Here is a 17,702-nt window from a genome sequence, read left to right as displayed (position 1 = left end):
TCCCCCAAAATTAGACCAAGTGGAACCTGCAAAACGAAAGCAAGTAGACATGTAGTCAAATGTGAAAACAAATATAAATGATGAGAAACAATGAGAAATATCAAACCTCGGAATGACAATTCCATCTGACTTCTCACACCTCGCACATATGATGCCTGATATGACATATTCTTAATCTTCGCAATCTTTTTGACACAGTGTTTGCATGCCAAATAGGACTATTGTCTATAGTGGCACTCAACATTTTTAATTCTACCACAATTTCATTAAGAACCCTCCTGTGGAACACAATAGTTAATTTTGATTTTTATTCAAATAAAAGTAATATATAAAGAAACAAAATAGTAAATAAAAAAGGAAAAAATGGCCTCATTTTCTTCTTGTACATCTGCAAGAGTCTTTATGACCAAGTCATCAAATTCATTAGAGACCCTTGTATCAGCAAAATGAAAAATCCGTTCTTGACACTAAAAATTAAAAAGTGGCATCACCAGAATTCCTATGAAGATATTAAGTGGGTGTTAAGATTAGGGGTGTCGAAACGGATAGCGGGTATCGGGTATTTCCCAACCCGACCCGATACCCGACGGGTATCGGATACCCGTTACCCGCAAAATTCGGGATCGGGTTCGGTTCGGGTACAAAATTTTCAGAATGTCAGGTATCGGGATCGGATATACCCGATACCCGAATAAATACCCGATTCAAATTTGAGAAATAATGAATTTTCCCATATTTGTACAACTCATCATCTAATATCATTTACCTCAGTTTCAATGTGCGTCAACTTAATCAACTACCACCACTATTATTTCAGATTTTATTCAAAAACCATATCAATTTGAATCAAGATGAAATGAAATAATTTGGGACAACTTGGGTTAATATCATTCCAATTGCCATTACAAAAGTAATTCAACTAAACGTAAACGCAAACTTTTATTGTTAATTTTGAATATCAATTGAAATGAAACAACCATCAACAAACCAGTTTACAAAAATAGTTGGATTTAGACAAAAAAAAAAAGAAAAGAAAAAAACTGTAAAATAAATTCAACATTAGAATTAGAATCGTAGATAAAATCAAAGATAGTAAGTACATTTCCAAAAAAAATATTAAATATTGTAAATTTTGAGAATTTACATGATCAATATTCTAATTTCTACAAGTAATGATATATTTGAACTTTGAGGTTTGCCGTCTTATTTCTATCAATAGTGTGTCTATTTCTATTTTTCTTTGTTTAAGATTGTTGAATATTGGACTCCTTGCTTTGGGCTTCCTTTGTTAATTGGTTGGGCTAGTCTTTGCTGAGCCCATATGATTAATTGTTGGCCAAAATTGAGCCTGGCCTGTTTACTTATCTAGAGTAGCTGGATGTGCGACACCTGGCACCTCCACGCGGATCAAGGCTCACAGCCGTTGGATGAGTGTTGTGTTTGTTAAGTGAGAGAAGGTTGTTTGACTTCTCTCATTCGATTCAATCTCTCTCTCTCTCTTGCTTCCAGAAACCGCCTTCTCTCTCCCCTACTCTCTAAGATTCCGGCGAATCTAGCTGGAGTTCTCCTTCGAGCTTTCTGTTCCACCGATGTTGCTCAGTTCCTAAGAGTTCTACCGGTGTATATTGAGTGTTAGGCAACTCCTTCGGTTTCCTTCCCTTTCTAGGGTTTGGTCTTCTGTCTGTGACCAATCCCGAAGTGCTTGAAGTGTGTGGTGAGGGTTCCTGTGTTCTTGGCTGTGTTCTGAAGCTGTGGGTGTAAGTCCGCGTGTGAGACGGCTGTGGTGTGCGGTGACCGGTGAGATCTAGGGTTACACTGATCTCTGGTTTGAGTTCGTTCAACGGTGCTCTCCTTTGTGACTTGCTGTGAGGATTGGGGAGGTCTGAGGCCTAGTGCAGTCACTGATGTGACCTGAGCCACTTGTGGCCCGATTCTCTGACTTAGTCCTTTCTTGTGGTTTAGATCCTTCGGGATCATTTCTTGTGTGACTAACTCTTCTATTAAGTGTGCAGGTGCAATCAGAAGTGATGGAATCTCAAAACTAGAGGAGTACTTGAGATTAGCCTAGGATTTTGATTGTAACTCTTGTACTTAGTGAGTAATCGTGATACCATTGCTGTATTGGCTTGTACCTCTGAGATTAGCCATCTCAGACCCAATCAATAAAAGAGGTTCCGGTAATTAGCGAATCCCGGGTGATCTGATCTCTACAAAGATATTAATCATTATTATAGTATTTGACAACACTGAATATTCTTTAATTTATGCTGAGTGTTTTGGATCTTGGCATACTTCCAATCTCAGAAATATATAAATAAATACATAAGCTTAAGTTGTGTAAAAATATTAGGTAATAAGCTTATTCACAAGTTAAAAATATCAGTAATAAGCTTATTCACAAAGGCCATCCCACATCGTTGATTGCATAATAAATGAGTCCTTAATCAAGGTATAAATATCGGCATATTTGCATTCATTATTTCAATCTAACTTGCCCGTACCCGCGATTGCGGGTGCGGGTTACCCGATGCGGGTATCGGGATACCCACAAGGCATTGCGGGTCGGGTGTCGGGTAGTACAAATTGTTGTTTTTCGGGTTTGGGTACCCGCAAAATCGGGTGCGGATACCCACGGGTACCCGTTTCGACACTACTTAAGACCATTAACATTTCACGGAGAGTCAACACTATAATAAAGAGTGATTTAAAATCAAAACTAAAAAATGTAACGAAAAGCTTTACCTCTTTCTGAAACTGGAAATCTCATCAATATCTTGGTTGATGTAAACACTAGATATATTAAAGTGCGTATTCGCTCGAATAGTAATATTTAACCTTTTAAAGTTATAATTTGATTAATAAAAAAAAGTTATAATTTGTCGCAACAGTAAAATACATATAATTAATAAAAAAAAATGACACTTATCGTGGAACAAAGTAGGTTTACAAAATTGGACAATAAGAATAGGCATTTTCCCTCTAATTCTTTCCATTTGTTGAAGATATAAATCAACGACATCCCCCACAATGTCCAAAAAAGCATGGATGTGAAAAAAAGGGTTACAAATACGTTCAATAAATAACAAAGCAAAACAATGATTCAACACTTATTGAGTATTTGATAGTTGGATTTCGATGAATCTAGATGCAGAATACGTAACAATTTTTCCCGAGTCGACAACCACACCAATTAGAGGTGGATAAACGGTTCTCGGTTATTAGGCTAACCGAGAATCGAATCGAAAAATGTCAGTTATCGGTTAACCAATAACTGAAATCTCAAGTTTGGTTCGGTTCCGATTAGTATACTTAAAAAAAAAATACGATTAATGTTGATTAATATAAATCTATTAGTCATAATGCAAATTTCTTGTGGTAACCCATTGGTTATGGAAATTGCCTTCCAAACTCTAGGTCTTGCGTTCGAATGACATGTTCAAACAATATAGTAGTATTAAAAAGAAATTGAAATAGACTATAAATCTAAATTATAAAAGAATTTGCATACAAAATATAAAATCTTATACTAGGAGTATTTTTTTTACTACCATATGTCAAACTATAACCACAGCAAATTTGATATGTATTTATCGAGTTAATAATTAACACATGTACGTGGGGTTGACTTTGTTCAGTAGAGAAGTGTTAACAAAATGGGAAAAAATAGTGATATAAATGAAATACCAAACACATGAATCATCCAAATATTTAATCATATAAATACTAGTATGATATTTTGGAAGAGAAACATGTTATTTGAATTGATTCTGTATACGAGTGTAACAATGTTCATAAGATTTTATTTGCTAATTTTTTTTCTCATTTAAATATTTCAACTTCCAGTGTAAATATATTTTTGAAGATTATTACTTGGATTCCCACATCGCCTAGACCTAGAATAAGAAAATGGGTGGATGGATATATTAATTATTAATCCTATAAAAGAGGACAACCATATTATTGATATTGTTGAGTAATGGGCTCTTCCAAAAGCCTATTGGCAATGTAATATGCATTCCAAATTCCCATTGGCAATTCAGTCACGTCGGTTTTGTGGTTAACCGAGCTGGTCACCGATTAATATTTTGGTTCGGTTGATATCTGAAAAATATAGAGGTGTAAAGTAAAGTTAAAGATGTAAAACTTATTGATTAAGTGTTGTGGGGTTAATGTGAATGAAAAAAATATAAAAAGTAAATGAATGTAGAATATTATTTTGGGTTATGTTTAGTGCAGTGGTCATAAGAAGTATATTTAAGTGTAAAGCTTCAAGCAAATAGAGAATAAAGGAGAGTTGATTATGAGAAAGATGGTGGCGGTTTATTCCTGGAAGGCGTTGGAGAAGTTCGGCGGTAATGATTAGGGCGTGAACGGCGTGGTGTAGAAGAGTCGGAGTTCAGGCGAATGACGTCGAGAGGTGTAGTGTGTGACTTTGTGAGGGAGAACCAAGGGTGGAGAATTTTGTGTAAGTTTTTCTACTTGCTTTTCTCTTTTTTCTCTATTTGCATGAAGATTTAAGGCCCTATTCTCTTTTTTCTCTATTTGCATGAAGATTTTAAGGCCTTATTCTCTTTTTTCTCTATTTGCATGAAGATTTAAGGCCCTATTCTCTTTTTTCTCTATTTGCATGAAGATTTAAGGCCCTATTCTCTTTTTTCTCTATTTGCATGAAGATTTTAAGGCCCTATTCTCTTTTTTCTCTATTTGCATGAAGATTTAAGGCCCAGGATATCATATTTTTTAATTTTTTCACTATTCAATAGTATTTCTGTACAATTTTAATATGTTAAAATATTTTATTTTTAATAATACCATAATTTTATTTTATATATATATAAATTTAGACTTCGTATGATCCTACTGTTTATTACTCTCTCCATCCGCGAGTAGGAGTCTCATTTCTTTCCTGCACAGGTTTTAAAAAATGTTAAGAAAAGTAGGTGGAAGAAAGTTAGTGAAATAAATGTCTCATTTGTATATTATATTAGTTTAAATGATATGTGAGTGAAATGAGTTATTGGAGTGTGAGGCCTCTTTACCATATATGGTAATTATGAACCGGAACTCCTATTCGCAGACGGACCAAAATGGAAAAACGAAACTCCTATTCGCGAAAAGAGGAAGTACGTAGTATTTCATAAAATAAAATAGATCGTGCATAGCACATTGTATAAAGAAACTATAAAAAAAAAATATCAAAGGCTCGTAAACCTAACATGTAAATAAAACTAGTATTACCTCCCGAGCTATGCACGGGTCATAAGATTTTTCAAATAATAAAGATAAATTTTAAAATGAGCGGATTAAAATTAAAAAAAATCAGAGGACAAATGGAGTACAATGATATTTATAGTTAAGAACATGTAAACAATTCAAAACATTATAAACAATAACAAAAGTACATAAAATATACTTCTCTCATCCCACTTTAAATAAAGTATTTCATATTCGGCAAATGATTTTATACAATTTTAATTTACAATGAGTTGTGTAAAATAAAATAAAACGGAGAAAAAAGAGGAGATAATAATGCACAAAATTAAAAATTTATTTATTAGAATAAAATATACCAATAAAAGAAAATGTGCTACTAAGGATTGAAGAGGAAATATATAATAAAACCTTATTACATATAAAATATAAATATATAAAAATGTGTTTCAATAATTTCAAAATAAAAAAATAATTGTACCTTATTATATGGACTTTAAAGATAAAAAATGTACTGCTCCATAATGGTAACACTTTATAAAATAAGATCAAAAACTGTTCTAACCAAAATATGAATTTGTTATTAAATAATGTAGATTTTTATTCTAATAATGTACATCGACTAATAATGTAGTATTATAGTCTAATAATGTAGATTTTCATCCTAATAATGTACACCGACTAATAATGTAGACATTTAGTATAATAATATAGCTTATCACAACCATCCAATCCAATAATTCAAGGGTTGTGATATTTCCAAGAATATATCAATAGATATTACTTCCTCCTCCAATTGAAATATTTCATAAATATTAATAGGTCCCACATTTCACAAAACTTTTTTCAAATCACTTTTTTCAACAAATTTAAATTGATTTATGTCATAATTTAAATTGTGACAAATCTTGAATTTAAAGTATAATATATCGTGTGTGATCATTGAATTAAGTTCTTTCACTCCAAGATAACATTATTTTTGGACAATTAAGATTAAAAAACATCTTTAATTTAAAGTTAAATATACCATTTAAATTAAAATTTGCTTTAAGATAATTAATCATTAAAATTTAACTAAATATATTTAATTGGATAGCCAAAAGCCCAACATTTAAGTCCATTTAAAACCTAATAAAAAAATGAGCCGTCGACCGTCGACCGTCGCCTTCTTCATCTTATTCTTCTTCCCCATTTTTCCGTTTCTGCATATCTCTCATCTCTCCGTCTTCTTCGAATAGTCTCGCCGCTCAATCGCTTTGCTTCGCTGCCCGCCTGCACATGCCGCCCCATCGCTTTGCCTCGCCAATTCCTCCGCCCTGCTTCACCGCTCGCAGGAACCTGGCCCGCTGCCCTCGCTGTAGTGTGCTCCGTAGTATTTTGGTGGTTCCACCAGCCACCTAACCGGCACCACCGGCGGCGGTTGCATTTCTCTCATTCTCCTTCCTCTTCTTTTTGTTTTCTTTTCACCTTTCTCTCTCGTCCATCATACAGTGGACTATTTTTTCCCCAATAATTTTTGCCATTCAAATTAGTACTTACTGTAAGAAGTTAAATGTCCATTTTGATTGTATAGATTTTTTGTCCACTAATATCTTCCTCTTTTTTGTCCAATAGTTGCAATTTCTTAAAATGATTAAAAGAGTAAACAAAATAACTTCACATTTTCCCTCCAAAAAGGATAAAAATGTCTTTTCAATAAACTGTCCCTTTAGATGAGTATAGATATAGATTAAACAGTGAGCAAATGAATTTTTTTAAAACTTGGCCCATTAATATTAATACTCCTACAATGTAAACAGAGCCGAAGACTATAAAAACAAAATAACAGTGAAATACCAGAAACAGAATCCTGAAGAATATAGCGCCGTCGCTTCTTGTGCACGTCAACTTCTCGGCCATGGCGGCGCTACCGGCAATGAGATATCTACGTCGGGACGGACCTCAGTAAAGCTCAATCCCACATCCCTGCAGTCCAGTATGAAAGTTGATCCCGAAGGATATAGCTCGGAGCTCTCGCTTGTTTACGATCAATTTAAATCGTCTCCCGACCTCTTTCATCAGCAAGCCGCCTTGAATCAATGTTTTTAGCCCATGTTGCGCCCTTTTACCCCAAGGAGTTGGCCCAATTTCCTACTGAATTGGTCCAGATTCTGGAATCTTCGGCCAAGAGTCTGCTCCCGGTGCAATTGACGAAAGCGTTGACACTTTTGGTCAATCGAAAGGTAACTATTTTCTCGGATTGCATTTTTCGAGATTTATGTGAAAACCTGAAGGAATATTGCTTTGTTGCATTTTCTGTGGAATTGGATTATTTTTCTGTGTATTGTTATTGTTAATTAATTGATATTATTAGAATTTAGTAAAATATAAATGCTTATTTTCCTCACTGTTTGGCCATAATTATGCAAAAAGTAACATGGAATATGGTGGCATACTGGAAATGTGTTTTTTAATCATGGTGTGTTATGATCGTTGTTTTTACTATGTGTGTAATTCTAGTCTAGGTACAATGAACAATCTCTAAGTTCTTGGTATGATTTCTTGCATTCCAGATCATAGATATTGCTGAGACACTGCCTGGCAAAGAGTTGCAAAAACTGGCATTTTCCCACGTTATTGAAAGCATTAGGCGGATGAATCAGAAACATAAGAACGATACGAAGAATAAGGCACTCCAGAACATTTTGTTTCGAATGCTGCAGGTGTATAGTGTTTACATGCTTTTGGCTCTCTCATCTCTGATTTTTTCATTTCTGAAGTGTGATGCAACTGATCTTTGTGGAAAATCAGCAAGAGGAAGAAGCAATATCTAAGCGAGCTAATTACCCAGTGTGATCTCCATTGGAGGAAAGTTTGGTGTGATGATAGGACAGCAAATGCTATATGTATGGCATGTTTTCATCCGTCAACAAGGTTTATTTTTTTGTGTTGCTTCATAAGTTATCAGGTTGATATCTAATTGTCTCTATAAATAAATTTACTTTGCAGAATCATGATTGCTGCCTTGTCGTTTCTTCTTGATTTTGAGAAGATCGAAGATAATGATAGTGATGATTCTGACAGCCAAGATGACCAAGCAACCCCACAGCCTCAAGTATTTCTGAGTAAAGAAGCTATATACAAGGTGTGTTTCATTCTTTCAACTGTTTATAGGCTTAGTAATGCGTTTACATCCTCGAGTACTTGACTCATATTTGAGGATTATGCTTTTTAGCTCCATGAATCTCTAAAAAATTGTTTATCTGATATATATGGCTGGTGCTTGAGCCAAGTCCTCGCCAGTTTCTTTTATCAACTTTTCTTGAATTAATTGTTTCAGACATCCATGATATATATGTACCAAATGTTTATGATTTACTTTGAGCAATTTAGGCAAACTTTAAAGGCACACCATCAAGCAAAAAGAAGAAGAAGAAGGCAAAACTGCAGCGTTTTATCCGAAATATGAAGAAGCAGCAGGGTTTATCATCCGAGAAAAGTAACACAAACTACTCCTCACCACTAAACCATTTGATAGATGCACAGGTTTGCTTAATAATGTGCACTGTCTCTTCTCTAATATATTATTCTTTGAAGGTGTTGGGGGAGACTGACACTGGTCAAATTTTGTCCACAGGGTTTTTCCGAGAAGCTATTTTCTCGACTGCAGTCTAGCACCAATGAAAAATTTGAGGTAATTCATTTGTGTACTTTCACATAGGACGATGGCTTGAAAATATATGCTTTAATGACGTGTTAAATATTTTGTTTGTCTTCTCATAGGTTAAAATGATGATGCTTAAAGTAATTGCACGAACTATTGGACTTCACCACCTGATTTTGTTGAACCTCTATTCTTATCTTTTGTTGAACTTCTATTCTTATCTTCAAAAATACGTCCAGGTATGCTTATCCCTAAACGATATAAGTGTTAGAGATCATGGTCAATCGAATAATGGTGTTCAAGTGAAAGAAGACAAACTGCAGAGGAAGTTGAATGGTGTTGAAAAAGGATCTCGGGATGAGTTGGCACTTGGTAAAGGAGGACCACCGAGTGCACAAGGTGATTCAGGTGTGCAACACACCAAAGATAAACTTGAACAATGTACCGAGCAGGACCACCTGAGGACGTGGAAGGACGTTGTAGTGCTTGGTGCAGTGAAGAAGAGATAATTAAGTTTCTGTTATGATTAGCACAAGATTAACATATGATTCTAGATTGTTCCTGGTGATAGTATAAGTATGTAGTATAGCTTTCAAGAGCTGCACGCAGAAAAATAGTTCATATGCTATTTTGAGTATTGAATACAAAATCACTTTCTTCTTCACGATGCTTTCTTGTGTTTTCTTTCATGGTATCAGAGCAGGATCTTTTTGATCCTGGCTCTAGGGACCTATCTTTGCTTTTGTTTCCTAGCTTGAAATGGCAGAATCAAACGATTCAAACGCCAACTCAATCCCCTTTTCTGTTTTGCCTATTTTTTCACAACTCCCACCAATATCAGTGAAGTTAACAGATGGGAACTACCTTATGTGGCAACAACAAGTAGAAGTAGCCGTATGGGGATATGGATTGGAAAGATTTCTCACTGGAGATGCAGTTCCACCACCCCAAATGGTGCCAGATCCAGTTCAAGGTGCGGCAATACCAAATCCAGCCTTCATTACCTGGCAAAGACAAGACCGGAGGGTAGCTGGATGGCTGTTGTCTTCACTATCAGAGGGCGCACTGGTGCTCGTGGTAGAGTTGAGATCTGCAAAAGATATATGGAGAGCTTTGGAGACTAACTTTGCAAGTAGATCCACAGCAAAGGTCATGCAATACCGCCAGCAAATGCAGAATAAGAAAAAGGATTCCCTTCCTATGAGTGAGTTCTTGACTAAAATGAGAACTTATTTTGATCTCCTTGGTTCAGTTGGGTGTAGAGTGTCAGATGGAGAACAAATTCTTCACATCCTGGGGGGTCTTGGACAAGATTATGATCCAGTTGTATGCTCAATCACCTCAAGATCTGATCCTTGGACAGTAGCAGATGTTTGTGCTTTTCTCCTCAGCTTTGAGTCAAGAATGGAAGCAACTAGAGCTCATGCCACTAGTGTTGAAGGATCACAACCCTCACTCAAGCTCCTGCAACAATCTGGCCAGAAAAAGGATGTTACTCCCTACAACAACAAATTTGAAAATAATGGTGGAAGGGGAGGATCCAGGAACCAGAGAAGCGGAAGAAGTGGAGGAAGAGGATTTGGCAGATGAGGAAACAAGATAATCTGCCAACTTTGCGAGAAGCCGGGCTATTCGGCGGCTAAATGCTGACATAGGTTTGAGCAAAACTACGCTCCACCTCAGGCTCAGATAAGGCCAAATCAGCCTTCTCAGCACCAATCCTTCTTCAACCCCTCAGCAAATCTGGTGCAATCTGGAACGAGATCTCCATCAACTCTTTCTTTTGGGAGTTCTCCTGAGTATAACTATGATGTAGGCACTTCTACCAGCTGGTATCCAGATTCTGGAGCTACCAATCATGTGTCAAACGACCTCAGTAATCTCAACATAAGCATGGAGTATACTGGAGGTAAGAACCTACTTCTTGGTAATGGAGAGGCAGTAGCTATAGCGAATATAGGAGAATCTGTGATTCAGCCTCACTCTTCAAATTTTTCAAGAATATTGCATCTTAAAAATCTCCTACATGTTCCTAACATCACCAAGAATCTCCTTAGTGTTTCTCAGTTTGCTAAAGACAATGCAGTATTTTTTGAATTTCACCCTACATTCTATTTTGTTAAAGATTTGCACACCAAGGAAATCGTGCCCAGGGGGGCACTTGAAAAAGGACTCTATCACTTTTTAGTAGATCGTTCTCCAATCAAAGGAAGCTCTAGTTCCAGTAGTTCCAGCCTCTCATCCATTCCAGAAAATCCAACAGCTCATTCTCTTCATATGCAAACTTCAAATTCTAGTAGTAGTTCAATGGCTGATTCAACTCTAGATCTTGCCTTATGGCATAATAGGCTTGGACATCCTACTCTAGATGTAGTGAAGCATGCTTTGAATGGCTGTAATATCCCTTATCAATCAATGAAAAATCATTCTCTTTGTGATCCATGCTCAGTATCAAAAGCTCATAGACTGCCTTATTCTCTATCTCATTCTGATCATGGTGTTGTCCTAGAATTAATTCACAGTGATCTTTGGGGACCATCTTCCATCATTTCCAGAAACGGATTTTCCTATTACATATCATTTGTAGATCATACCACAAGATTCACTTGGATCTATCTCCTGAAACATAAGTCTGATGTATCTGCAGTTTTCAAGCAATTCAAAATTATGGTTGAGACTCAGTTTGATTCAAAGATTAAAATTCTTCAGTCCGATTGGGGTGGAGAGTTTCAGGGTCTGTCTCCTTTTCTGAAAGAGTGTGATATTGTTCATAGGGTCTCTTGCCCTTATACTCCCCAACAAAATGGATTGGCAGAGAGGAAACATAGACACATAGTTGAAACTGGTCTAGCTCTTCTATCTCAGGCTTCTCTCCCACACAAATTTTGGGATGATGCTTTTATTACCGCTACTTATTTAATAAACATGATGCCCTCCAAGATCATCAAAAATATCTCACCTTTTGAGAAACTTCATTCCAGTAAACCAGATTATTCTTCCCTTAGAGTATTTGGTTGTTTGTGCTATCCCCTGATCAGGCCTTACAACAAGCACAAACTGAACTACAGATCAGTAAAAGCTACATTTTTGGAGTATATCACATCTCATAAGGGGTATAAAGCCTTACTTCCTGATGGGAGAGTGATAGTTACTCGAGATATTATCTTTGATGAAAATGTTTTTCCCTATCACTCTATGTCTGAGAAAGGTATAGACCTGGTCTCTTCTAGTCCACAGTCAGCTCCTGTACCCATATCTGCAACCCATATTTTATTTCCTGACCCTCCACCACCACCTTCTCCTACTGATCATAACCCCATTAGTTTTCCTTCATCATCTCATTTTCAGTCAGACTCATCCCCCCTTCAGTCACTCTATCTATACACAACAATTCTCCAGATTTAAATTCCTCTCCAGTTGTTCCCACTGAACCTGAAGCCCCTCCTCAAACCATTCAGTCCACCCATCACATGACTACTAGAGCTAAGGCAGGAATCTACAAGCCAAAAATTTTTACTCTTGCTCTTTCTCCTAACATGTTGCCTAGGTCTGCTCTAGAAGCCATTTTAATTCCAATTTGGGAAGCTGCTATGCTTGCTGAGTTTATTGCTCTCTTAAAGAATGGTACTTGGGTTCTAACAACATTGCCTCCGGGGAAGAACCTCATTGGTTGCACTTGGATTTTTAAATTGAAATTTCACATTTCTGGTGACATAGCCAGGCATAAGGCTAGGCTTGTGGCTCAGGTGCTCTCTCAACAACCTGGTTTTGATTTCAATGAGACCTTCAGTCCGGTGGTGAAGCCTACTACAATTAGAGTTATTCTATGTTTGGCAGTTTCTCTTGGTTGGCTTGTGACTCATTTGGATGTTAATAATGCATTTCTAAATGGTGATCTTGGGGAGGACATTTATATGAAACAACCTTTTGGTTTCGAGCAAGGTGGACCTCATTTGGTTTGCAAGTTGAAGAAAGCCATATATGGCCTCAAACAAGCTTCAAGGGCATGGTTTTTCACTATATATTCTGTGTGGGTTTCACTCAATCTAAGGCTGATGCCTCAATGTTCTTCAGAAAGAGGGGTGATGAGGTGATATACCTTCTAATCTATGTTGATGATATGCTAATAACAGGTAATTCGACTTCCTCAATTCAAAGAGTGATCTCACAGTTGAACTCCCATTTTTCTTTAAAAGATCTTGGGGAGGTGAATCTGTTTCTTGGTGTTGAGATTGTCAAAACTGATAATGGCCTACATCTTTGCAAATCTGCCTACATCAAAGATCTGTTAAAGAAAGCAAACATGGTTGGAGCGAAAGGCTACCCTACACCTATGGTTTCTGGATGTGAATTGAGTAAGAATGTTGGTGAACCTTTGAATGATCAGAAACTATACAGAAGTGTAGTAGGCGCATTGCAGTATGCTGCAATCACCAGACAGACATCAACTTTGCTGTAAACAAAGTGAGTCAGTACATAGGTGTAGAGTGGAATCATTCAGGCACTATACAGAAGGCTACCCTACACCTATGGTTTCTGGATGTGAATTGAGTAAGAATGTTGGTGAACCTTTGAATGATCTGCTACTATACAGAAGTGTAGTAGGCGCATTGCAGTATGCTGCAATCACCAGACAGACATCAACTTTGCTGTAAACAAAGTGAGTCAGTACATAGGTGTAGAGTCAGTACATAGGTGTAGAGTGGAATCATCTCCTTTAGACACTCATTGGAGAGTAGAGAAGAGGATTCTTAGATACTTATCAGGCACTATTGATTATGGAATTCAGATCACTAAGTCGAGTGGAATCATTTCTGCCTTCTCTGACTCAGATTGGGCTACAGACTTAGATGATAGAAGATCTACAAGCGGGTACTGCACTTATTTTGGGAGAAACCTCATTTCTTGGTGTGTTAAAAAGCAAAATGTGGTGGCAAGATCCAGCATCGAAGCAGAGTACAGAAGCCTAGTGCAGGCAGCGTCTTAAGTCAGTTGGTTGGACTTATTGCTGAATGAGTTGAAGATTGGAAGTAAGAAGAGTCCTGTGATTTGGATGGATAACATGAGTGCAATGGCACTTGCATCTAATCCTGTTCTACGTGCACGTACTAAGCATATAGAACTTGATGTTCATTTTGTTAGAGATAAAGTCTTGGGAAAGAGATCGAATTGAGACATGTTCCAACATAGGATCAAATTGCAGACATCTTTACGAAGCCTTTGCATAGACAATCCTTCGTGAAGCTTAGAGACAGACTGGGTGTAGTGTCTCTATCTACGCTCGGATTGAGGGGGCGTGTTAGAGATCATGGCCAATCGAATAATGGTGTTCAAGTGGAAGAAGACAAACTGCAGAGGAAGTTGAATGGTGTTGAAAAAGGATCTCGGGATGAGTTGGCACTTGGTAAAGGAGGACCACCGAGTGCACAAGATGATACAGGTGTGCAACACACCAAAGATAAACTTGAGCAATGTACCGAGCAAGACCACCTGAGGACGTGGAAGGACGTTGTAGTGCTTGGTGCAGTGAAGAAGAGATAATTAAGTTTCTGTTATGATTAGCACAAGATTAATATATGATTCTAGATTGTTCCTGGTGATAGTATAAGTATGTAGTATAGCTTTCAAGAGCTGCACGCAGAAAAACAGTTCATATGCTATTTTGAGTATTGAATACAAAATCACTTTCTTCTTCACGATGCTTTCTTGTGTATTCTTTCAATAAGGAGGGTATTCATCCTGATATTTATCCAAGTCTGCTTGTATTCACTGTAGCAACATCAACCAGATCTTACTACTCTACTTGCAGCAGCTGTTCAAGCCTGCCACGAAATGGTAACCTCAATTTTATTGGCCGAATTTATGTGTTTTCTGTTCTTGATTCCTCATGAGCTTATCTTATTTTCTGGATAGTATTCTCATTCTGTCATTCATACATTTTGGATTCTTTATACTAGGTACCACCTGATGCAGTTGAGCCATTGTTTAAGCAAATAGTAAACCAGTTTGTACATGATCGATCGCGACCCGAGGTACCATTGTGCTTTATTAAGAGGAACCTGGAGTTCAGTGTATCTTGAGTATCTTACAATTTTCATCTTCCTTTTTTTCCGGAAAATCACTGTTGGTTTGAATGTAGTTCGCGAAATATGTCTTCGCATGCCTTTGGTAAGTTCATAATAGTTTTGAAGTATGTTGTTAGAAATGTAGTTGCAGAGACTAACTATGCATTTTGCTCCTAATTTCAGTTGATGACTGAAGAACTGTTACAAGACCTTGTATTATATAGAAAGTCACATGAGAAAGCAGTTTCTGCTTCTGCTCGATCACTTCTTACACTATTTAGAAAGGTATATATCTCTCTCCACCCCTTGTGATTGTCTTTACTCAAGTAAGCACCTTTATTGGAAAATCACTTGTGTTGTGTCGGGATTTATTTCATAGAATCTGAAATTTTGGTTTCTAGATTTGCCCATCATTGCTAGTCAAGAAGGATAGAGGGAGGCCTGCTGAACTTAAAGCTAAACCTAAAGCCTGGCGTGGTGCATGTTGAGAGCAATATCCCAGGCATTGAGCTATTGGAAGAAGAAGATCAAGGGAGCCTATTATCAAAGTCAGCGACATGTTACATTCATATAGAAACACACAACCCTTTGGGATACTAGCCAAAAAAAAAAGTCTTCATTCAGAATTAAGAAGCACAAACCTTCAGCTCTCTGATTCTTTGGAAGTCCTCGTTGGAAAGAATTCCATCATTTGAGGATGAAGTGAAGTTTCCTGCTAATTTCTTCAAAGCACGAAGACTGTTATTGGCAGCATTCAACTGTCCCTCAAAATAAGAGAACTTGCTTTTCTTCTGTTTTAGTTTATTGCTATCAACATCAGCCTCCTTCCCAATACTATTATTGGTTTCTAGTAAATCATCATCTTCACTCTCTACATCACTGATTTCACTAGCACCGTCAACACTGTAATCAATATCATCTCCATCAGAATCTTCATCATCTTCGCCGCTTTCATCACTGCCATCAACCAATTCATCATAAGAGCCAATGGAGCCCCCGCCATCACTTTCGCATCCTCCATCATCTTCAACAAGATCAACAGAATCATCTCCTTGGCTATCATCCCCATCAATACCTCAGACCAGCTTAGCCTCAAGAGGGTAGATGCTGCAACACTCGAAGTGAGCTCTCCTATTTCATATCAATCACACGCAACATGATATTTGTTTCAAGTACCCTGATAAATAAAAGGAGATTCCGATTAGAAATGACACAGTTCGTTTAATATCTTCCTTTTTAGGAAATTCAAGCTTCATTAATTGAGTATTCAAGTTGGAGCATTATATTATTTATTCCTTACCAATCTTAGTTCTTCTTCTCTTATTTTAGTGAATACAAATCTAATGCATTTGCTATTGTGCATCAGGCAAACATAAAGAGGAAGCTGATAAAGGAAGAAAAATTGGCATTGATCAGAGAAAGAAGGGAAGACAGAGGGAAATATCAAGCCTGGAGCTCTCTAAAGAAGAAAAATGTATGTTACCTATGCTGTAAGAACTTCATGATCAGAGAGGGACCTTTTGATTCCACATCGTAAGCAAGATTGTTTTCATGATTATATACCAGTCTAGGTGTTTTTTATACGTATCATTGTTGGACAGACTGGTGGTTTAAGCAATCGGGAAAAGGAGCACAAAAAGTCATGCCTGATGCCGCAAGAAAAGGCAGGATATCAAGAACGCGCCAACAGAAGAAGATAAAACAAAAACATTCAGATAAACAATTCCGTGGAAGGAAAGTATGGAAATGATATGCGGTCTGGGTAATCTTGGTTTGTGTTTTATGCATACATCTTCGAAATCTAGATCATATGTTGACCCAATGCTTATCAGTTCATCTAGAGAATGTCTGGAGTTGAGTATCGCACAACACACTAAATCACTCACGTCAACCCTCATTGGTGATCTAATTAAATCCTTTTTTTTTCGTAATTTCTTTCAAGACTTGTGTGTCTTGTATTGCTATCGACTATCGTGTTGGACAAATTTTCGTCTGGGCAAACTAGAAGTCAAGATCATAGAATTTTGTCTTGAAATCATCTCCTCCGACCTCACACTGAGAGCAACCACATAAGTTTGAGTATCTTTCCTTAGAATTTTAGATTTGAATCATGAGCTTAAGAGAGTTTTGTGTTGTTAATTTTTAATTCTACAAGTGCGTTGTTTTGTGGAATCAGGAAGTGGTTCATAAATATTTGCATGTATCGTACTAAATTTTTTTGGGTTATTCTTCTCAATATGAGATAACGTAGATATCACCCATAAATGAATAATACGTATACACTTTCAATTTTGACTCATATTCTTATAGTACCTATAAGATAATAAAGCAATTAATTGCAATATATAACAATTTAATTATCTTCGTAATTTATTGGCGCATAGTTTGAAATTTGCACAAATATTACTCCTACTATGTAGTACTTACTAGTTAGTAGCAGATCTAGGATCAGAAATAGAAGGAGCGAAATCTATAGTATCAACTTGATTTAGTGCGAATGTGGCTTTTTTTTCAGTGTTTGGGCAACACCAGAGGCAAACGAAGAGGGCGGACATGGTAATTTTACGTTCCGATAAGGAGAAATTAATCACACGGAGGGGGTGACCGCTCCTTCTTGTCCCCCAGATCCGTCAGGGGTATTTACATTTCACTTTAACATATATCGTCATGTATATTTAAACACTTTAACTTTTTAAAGGCCTAATGTAAAAAATATAAAAATGATGGTTTTTTTACTAATATTAAACCGTAATAAACATTTTGTGCCTATATAAAAAATAATA

At 36.8% G+C, this 17,702-nt stretch overlaps 1 pseudogene; it reads left to right on the top strand.

Moving 5' to 3' along the window:
• Window positions 1-3,976: 3,976 nt before the first annotated feature.
• On the top strand, window positions 3,977-16,669 carry LOC125221022 (annotated as a pseudogene).
• Window positions 16,670-17,702: the final 1,033 nt, after the last annotated feature.

This window comes from Salvia hispanica, chromosome 4 (assembly GCF_023119035.1).
Source record: "Salvia hispanica cultivar TCC Black 2014 chromosome 4, UniMelb_Shisp_WGS_1.0, whole genome shotgun sequence".
NCBI classification, from domain to species: domain Eukaryota; kingdom Viridiplantae; phylum Streptophyta; class Magnoliopsida; order Lamiales; family Lamiaceae; genus Salvia; species Salvia hispanica.
The sequence above is the reverse complement of the archived record's forward strand: the minus strand, read 5'-3'. Positions and strand labels throughout refer to the sequence as shown.